Source organism: Globicephala melas, chromosome 19, assembly GCF_963455315.2.
Source record: "Globicephala melas chromosome 19, mGloMel1.2, whole genome shotgun sequence".
Taxonomy (NCBI): domain Eukaryota; kingdom Metazoa; phylum Chordata; class Mammalia; order Artiodactyla; family Delphinidae; genus Globicephala; species Globicephala melas.
This window is the reverse complement of record NC_083332.1, coordinates 19,412,613-19,421,207: the sequence shown is the minus strand read 5'-3', so window position 1 is coordinate 19,421,207 and position 8,595 is coordinate 19,412,613.

The following is an 8,595-nucleotide window of genomic DNA, read 5'->3' as shown; positions in this document are numbered from 1 at the left end:
GCCCTGTCCACCATAAAGACAAGATCCAGCCCCACCCACCAGAACACAGGCACCAGTCTCCTCCACCAGGAAGCCTACACAAGCCACTGAACCAACCTTACCCACAGGGGGAAGACACCAAAAACAACGGGAACTATGAACCTGTAGCCTGAGAAAAGGAGACCCCCAGAAAAGTAAGTTAAGCAAAATGAGGAGACAGAGAAATACACAGCAGTTGAAGGAGCAAGATAAAAACCCACCAGACCAAACAAATGAAGAGGAAACAGGAAGTCTGCCTGAAAAATAATTCAGAGTGATGATAGTAAAGATGATCCAAAATCTCAGAAAATACAAGAAATTATTAACAAGGACCTAGGAGAACTAAAGAGCAAACAAACAACGATGAACAACACAATAAATGAAATTATAAATTCTCTAGAAGGAATCAATAGCAGAATAACTGCAGTAGAAGAATAGATAAGTGACCTGGGAGATAAAATAGTGGAAATAACTACTGAAGAGCAGAATAAAGGAAAAAGAGTGAAAAGAATTGAGGACAGTCTCAGAGACCTCTGGGACAACATTAAGCAAACCAACAGTTGAATTATAAGGGTCCCAGGGAAGAAGAGAAAAAGAAAGGGTCTGAGAAAATATTTGAAAAGATTAGAGTTGAAAACTTCCCTAATAGGGGAAAGGAAATAGTCAATCAAGTCCAGGAAGCACAGAGAGTCCCATACAGGATAAATCCAAGGAGGAACACGCCAAGACACATATTAATCAAACTATCAAAAAATAAATACAAAGAAAAAATGTTAAAAGCAGCAAGGTTAAAACAAATAATAACATACAAGGGAATCTCCATAGGTTAACAGCTGATTTTTCAGCAGAAACTCTGAAAACCAGAAGGGTGTGGCAGGACATATTTAAAGCAATGAAAGGGAAAAACCTACAATCAAGATTACTCAACCCAGCAAGGATCTCATTCAGATTCAACAGAGACATTAAAACCTTTACAGACAAGCAAAAGTTAAGAGAATTCAGCACAACCAAACCAGTTTTACAATAAATGCTAAAGGAACTTCTCTAGGCAGGAAAAACAAGAGGAGGAAAAGACCTCCAAAAACAAACCCAAAACAATTAGGAAAAAGGTGATAAGAACATACATATCAATAATTTAAATGTAAATGGGTAAATGCTCCAACCAAAAGACACAGACTGGCTGAATGGATACAAAAAGAAGGCTGGTATATATGCTGTCTACAAGACACCCACTTCAGACCTAGGGTCATGTACAGACTGAAAGTGAGGGGATGGAAGAAGATATTCCATGTAAATGGACATTAAAAGAAAGCTGGAGTAGCAATTCTCATATCAGACAAAATAGACTTTAAAGACTATTACAAAAGACATAGAAAGACACTACATAATGATCAAGGGATCAATCTAAGAAGATGTAACAGTGGTAAATATTTATGCACCCAACATAGGAGCACCTCAACACATAAGGCAAATGCTAGCACCCATAAAAGGGGAAATTGACAGTAACACATTCATAGTAGGGGACTTTAACACTCCACTCTCACCAATGGACAGATCATCCAAAATGAAAATAAATAAGGAAACACAATCTTTAAATGACACATTAAAGAAGATGGACTTAACTGATATTTATAGGACTTTCCATCCCAAAACAACGGAATACACTTTCTTCTCAAGTGCTCATGGAACATTCTGCAGGATAGATCATACCTTGGATCACAAATCAAGCCTTAGTAAATTTAAGTAAATTGAAATCATAACAAGTATCTTTTCCAACCACAACGCTATGAGACTAGATATCAATTACAGGAAAAAAACTGGAAAAAATACAAACACATGGAGGTTAAACATACACTACTAAATAACCAAAAGATCACTGAAGAAGTCAAAGAGGAAATAAAAAAATACCTAGAAACAAATGACAATGGAGACACAACGACCCAAAATCTATGGGATGCAGCAAAGGCAGTTCTAAGAGAGAAGTTTATAGCAATACAATCTTACCTCAAGAAACAAGAAAAATCTCAAAGAAACAACCTAACCTTACACATAAAGCAATAAGAGAAAGAAGAACAAAACAACCCCCCAAAGTTAGCAGAAGTTAGCAGGCTGGTATCAGTCTGATACCAAAACCAGACAAAAATGTCACACAAAAAAGAAAACTACAGACCAACATCACTGATGAACATAGATGCAAAAATCCTCAACAAAATACTAGCAAACAGAATACAACAGCATATTAAAAGGATCATACATCATGATCAAGTGGGGTTTATCCCAGGAATGCAAGGATTCTTCAATATACACAAATCAATCAATGTGATACACCATATTAAAAAACTGAAGGATAAAAACCATATGATCATCTCAATAGATGCAGAAAAAGCTTTTGACAAAATTCAACACCCATTTATGATAAAAGCTCTCCAGAAAGTAGGCATACAGGGAACTTACCTCAACATAATAAAGGTCATATATGACAAACCCATAGCCAACATTGTTCTTGATGGTGAAAAACTGAAACCTCTGCAGAGGAGAGGTCCCTTCCTGGCAGCTCACTGGGGTTCCCTGGAACTCATGGTGGCCCAGGGGCAATGACAGATCTGGGGTTCAGGTAAGTACCTGTATCCCTAATTAATAGATGATGAATCTGAAGATGAGGGAGTTTAGGAAAGCTGCTTAAGCCAGAAAGCTATACTTTAATATATAAATTCAATGTAATCCAAACAAAATTATCTTTTTAGGAAACTGATAAGATAATTGTAGGTGCTATTTGCAAGAATAAACAGAGGCTAAAATGAAGATTATGAAATTAATCGAACATATAATAATAATGAGCTGTAACCATGATTACAAAATTAATCAAACGTAATAATAATGGAACAAACAAAAAAGAGTGACAGAAGCTGGCTCTCTTGCTAACAATTAACACACGACAAAGCTACAGTAACTAAAATAGGGTCACACTAGTGAAGAGATGTAGGTCATAAGCTAAAATGGCAGTTTGTAGCTGTACATTGGAATCATCTTGGAGTTTAAGAAAAAAATACAGATGATCAGGTCTCACCCCCCCACCCAAGAAATGCTGATTTTATTGGTCTAGACCGGGTGTAGCTTGGGCTTCCCAGTTCAAAAGTGCTTCTTAGGTGATTCTAATGGGCATCCAGTTGTTGAGAATGACTAGTCTAAACAGAATCAACTGGAGAGCATGTTACAAATGCATATTCCTGGATGTGAGCTCACAGATTCAAGATCGCTGAGAAGAGGGTTGTGTTGAAAGCAACGTACACAACACACACTGAAATTTGATAATCACTAGAAAAAAATAGTCCTGAGTGCATGGAGGAATTTAGTGGATTATAAATGTGACATCTCAGTACACTGGAGGAGAGATTATCAAGGATGTGGGTTTAATCGATCAACCACTGGTGATTAAGTTGGATCTTGAGTTGACTTCTTTCAACAGAAACCATAAAAGAAATAAAGCTGACTAATTTATAATGTGGTGGAGTAAGCCCTTCTAGGCTTTCTAAGAAAGCCAGAAACTTTATATGAAACAGAAATTTGATAGATTTAACTACCTAAAAATGAAACTAAATTATGAACTGCAAAAATACACAAATAAAAGTGACAAAGTGCAAAAGGTAAAGTTGCCACACACATTACAGAGAAAAGCTAATAACCCTAATTTGCCAAAAATATTTATAAACCGAAAGGAAAAAAAATTCAGTAGAAAATTCAGTAGTAAACACAAAGACACAAGTGACAAAATAAAATGTATAAATTGTCAATATATACCATAAGGTATTCTACCTCATTAGTAATCAGAAATGCTAATAAAAGTAAAAATAACTCATGTGTTTTCACCCGTCATATTAGAAAGAAGTAAAAGGTTGATAAAACCCCAAAATAGTAGGAAAATTGAGATTCTCTTGCAAGTTGGTATTCTTTTCTGGAGAGAAGTTTGTCAACTGAAATGAATTTTTGTTGTTGTTGTTGTTAAAGAAGCATGTTTTTGACCCAGCAATCCATACTCTTAGGAATTTATTCTAAGGAGATAATTGCTAAAGGGTGCAAAGATATGGGCATGATGGTATCCATTAATGCTTTTATAATGAAATTCTGGAAACAACCTAACTACCTGTACATAAGTGAGTGTAACAATATACACACAAAAAGCCCTCATATTTGAAATAATACATAATGTATAGGTTTCCATTTATTAGAAAGATGGTACTCTCTCATACCTCCTCATTTAGTATACACTATTCCTTCTCCATGGGCTGCCACTCTCCTCCACTTCCATATCTGGTTCACTACTGATCAGTCCCAAACCAGCTCAAATTGTCCTTTCCTCTGTGAAAACTTTCCTGCCCTTCTGAGCCACATTAGTAGCTACCACCTCTGAACACTCAAGACATTCCTTTGCTACTTCCATGCTAACATTGTTTAATCACTTAGTCCAGAAGTATTTTATTGAGCATCTAGTACTATTTTGAGCACCTCTAAAGTAATTGACTCTTTACATGGCCAACTCTCCCACTGGATTGTGAGGCCCTGTGGAGCAGGAGCCGAGCCTGATTCATTCTGTTACCCCAGATTCCAACCTGGACCCTCAAATGAGAAATATAAGCTTATTGAATGAAAGGAGGAATTGATAGATGATAGATAGATAGATAAGGGACAGATGAATGGGTGGCTAGATAAATGTAGGATGGATGGATGGAGGGAGGGAGGAAGGGACGGATGGATGGTTAGATGGAGTGAGTTAGAGATTTAGTGAGTGGCAGGGTGGGTAGATAAATGAATGTAGAAAGATGAGCGGTTAAGTAAATGGACTAAGTGCATAGATCAGTGAATGGATAAGCAGATGGGTGAGTGAGTGGATGGAAGGGGTGCAGTGTCCCTGAGTCCATTGGTTGCCATCCTTTCTCAGGAAGGACACTCAGAGAACTCTTACCATTTAACACTATTTGCACAGCTATGTATAGGGTCCTACAAAGGGTTCAAAGTTGTGACGATTGGTTCTACCATATCAAAACAGAACAATACAAAAACTCTATCTGCCAGGGTTCAATTTGGAAAACAGAAAGCAGAGAATCTGTTTCACAGATCTTGGAAATACTGAGAAGCCAACAGAGGAGAGAAAAGTAGCCCAGAGATTGGTAACAGCGGGAATCCTCTACCACGCCCAGGCCGGAGGGAGGAGAAGAGGGCTCAGTGTTACCAGATCCAAGAAGCAGAGTCATTCAGTGGCAGCTGGGACCACAGTGGGATCCACCAGTGGGAGGTAGTCACAGAGGAAATGCAACCAGTAACCAAACGAGTGGGGCTTTTCCTCCTTTCCTAACTCCTGGGTCTCCCACTGGCCAAACCCACCAGGCAACCAGCTGACAGAGTAACCTGGGAAAGTGGACATAGGCATTGGCAGAGAAGGTGTGAGGAAGGGATCTGAGGACCAACTGGCCAACACCCTGCACATCCTACAAAATTGAAATCCATACATATTTAAATGTATCTGCAATGTCACATCCTTTATGTCAGCCAAGCAACTGCAAAGGAACACTTACATACATTATGAATCAATTGTTGGGAGTGTGTACATTTTAATATGTATGATGTGATGGGAGGGGGGGAAGGGGATGTTGGAAACAATGAAGGCCTAAAGTGACACTCCTGACACTCTCTGCTTTTTGTGCACGTTTCAAGGCCCAGCTTCCTATTCTCTAGTTGAATGACTCTGGGCAAATTACTTTACTCAGTATCCTCATTTTTAAAAATTCATATCAGGGCTTCCCTGGTGGCGCAGTGGTTGAGAGTCCGCCTGTCGATGCAGGGGACGCAGGTTCGTGCCCCGGTCCGGGAAGATCCCACATGCCGTGGAGCGGCTGGGCCCGTGAGCCATGACCGCTGGGCCTGCACGTCCGGAGCCTGTGCTCCGCAACGGGAGAGGCCACTACAGTGAGAGGCCCGCGTACTGCAAAAAAAAAAAAAATACATGTCATTTTTTTCCCGAATCCTGTGAAGTTAAAGTGAAATTGTTTTGTGGAAATGCCCTGAAGTGTACCTGACATGGCAGAAGTCACTGTGGTTTCTGAGAGACACTGGCTCCACCAGAGGAAGCAGGCATAGGGTATCTAGGTGGGTCACTTTGTATTGGTATCAAAAGTCTTAACATGTGTTTCTTCTTTGAACTAAAAATCCCACCTCCATCAACTAATAGTGGAGAGATAATGGTGAAAAGGGGCAAGATTTAATGACAAGGACACTCATCTTAGTGTATTTATATTAGTGAATACTTTATATTCCCATATGTTGAGCAAGAAGGGATAAGTTAACTTAGGGAGCATCACCCATGATGGAATGTAGGACATATATGTGTTTATGTATGTGAACATAAATTGTTTTCAGTTGTAATCTCTATAATAAAATTATGGGTAATTTTTCTTTTCTCTGTTTTTTAAAAAATTTATCAGTGTTTTTAAAAATTCTACTTAATAACTTTCATAACTTTTGTAATAAAACTGCAATATATGTTTAATGACAGCCCCTCTGACTCAGAGCCACAGCTCAGAAAAGGACAATGGAGCAATAGGACTACAGGAACTAAGGGCAGATAATGATTGATGTCTTTCTCCATGTGGTTCCTCTGCTTGGTGATGAACTAGACACTTATGGCCCCCATGTGTTGGAGGTCACAGTCTGGCTGGAAAAGTGGGTCTTCTAAGCTGTACCTCCAGAGTCTCTCTCTATTCTGCTCCCTGCATGACCACCCTTTGGTGTCATAGGTAGAAACCCTCATGGTCCACAGGGACATTAAGTCCCTGCATCAGGGCCATTCACAGGGAGTTTAATGCAGCCACAAGCATACTAGATAAAGTTCTATTTCTCTGAAGAAGTCAAACCAGAGAGAGAATATATATATATATATATATATATATATATATAGAGAGAGAGAGAGAGAGAGAGAGAGAGAGAGAGAGAGAGAGATATTATAAGAAATTGGTTAACTTGATTATGGAAGTGGTGGGCAAGTTCCAAGATCTGCAAGGTGACTTGGCAAACTGGAGACCCAGAGAAGCTGATGGTTTAATTTAAGTCTGAGTTCAGTGGCCTGAGAACTAGGAGAGTCAATAGTGTAAGTTCCCATCCAAAGGCCAGCAGGCTAAAGCCCCAGAAAGAGCTGATATGATATTTCAGTTCAAGTCCAAAGGCAGTCAGCCAGGAAGAATTCCCCCTTACTTGGGGGTAGGGTCAGTCTTTTTGTTCTATTTGGGTCTTCAACTGATTAGATGAGGTCCACCCTCATTGGGAAGGACAATCTGCTTTACTCAGTCTACCAATTTAAATGTTAATCTCATTCAAAAACATTCTCACAGAAACACCCAGAATAATCTTTGACCAAATATCTAGGCACCCTGTAGCCCAGTCAAACTGACACATAAAAATAGCCATCATAATACCTAACATGTTTGTAGAAATTTTGTATTTTTTAATTTGCTTTTATTAATTTATTTGTTTATTTATTTTTAATTTGAGACAGCTTCAGTGCATTACTGGTATTCAGTACCTGCTAAGAAAATGCTAAAGCAGGAGGTGGTAGATGAGACTCAGGAAGATTCAACTGAATGCCTTTCTGCAGGCTTGTTTGTGGCCTTAGAAGAGCCCTGGGGACCCCCTTCACCTGCCTGGGTGTCAGTGTCTTTTCTGTGAAAGGAAGGATGGGCAGATAGCCCTGGAGACCCTGCCAGTTCTCTAAGGTAAAATGTATCCTCTGAGCCTACGTTCAATTTTAACCAAGATTGTGAAGCAATGATCTAAAGCAAGGGTCAGCAAACCTTTTTTTTTTTTGCAAAGGATCAGATAGTAAATATTAGGCTCTGTTGCCCAGATTGTCTCTTGCAATTATCCAACTTTGCTCTTGAACACACACAATTCCACAGACAATGAACAAATAAATCAGACTAGCTATGTTCCAAGAAAACATTATTTACCAGTCAGGTGGTGGGTTGGATTTGGCCTGTGGGCCATAGTTTGCAGACCCCTGGTCTAAAGTAAGCTGTGTTTCCAAAGGCTTTAGTGACTTTGATAAAAATTCAGATGAAAAATAATGGTGATGAAGAGAATACATAACTCTTTTTTTTCCTTTTATATCAGGTATATGTGTTTCTCAGATGTTAAAATTATTATTTTAATTTTTAACTGTGTTCAGCGGAATAATATCTCCTGCCCTCAAACATATCCATACCCTTATCCTCAGAACCTGTGACTATGTTACCTAACATGGCAAAGGAGATGTTGCAGATGTGGTTAAGGTTATGGCCTTGAGATGGAAGATTATCCTGGATTATCTTGGTGGATTCTGTCAGATCACACGAGTCCTTAAAAGTGGAGAACCTTTCCAGTTGATTCAGAGAGATTTGAGGACAAGAAGGATTCAACCCTCTGTTGCTGACTTTGAAGATGGAAGAGGGGGCCAAGAGAGCCAAGGAATGCCAGGGGTCACTAGGAACTGACAAAGCAAGGAAAGGATTCCTTTCTTGGAGCCTCTGGAAGGAGCACAGCCCTGTCTAGACC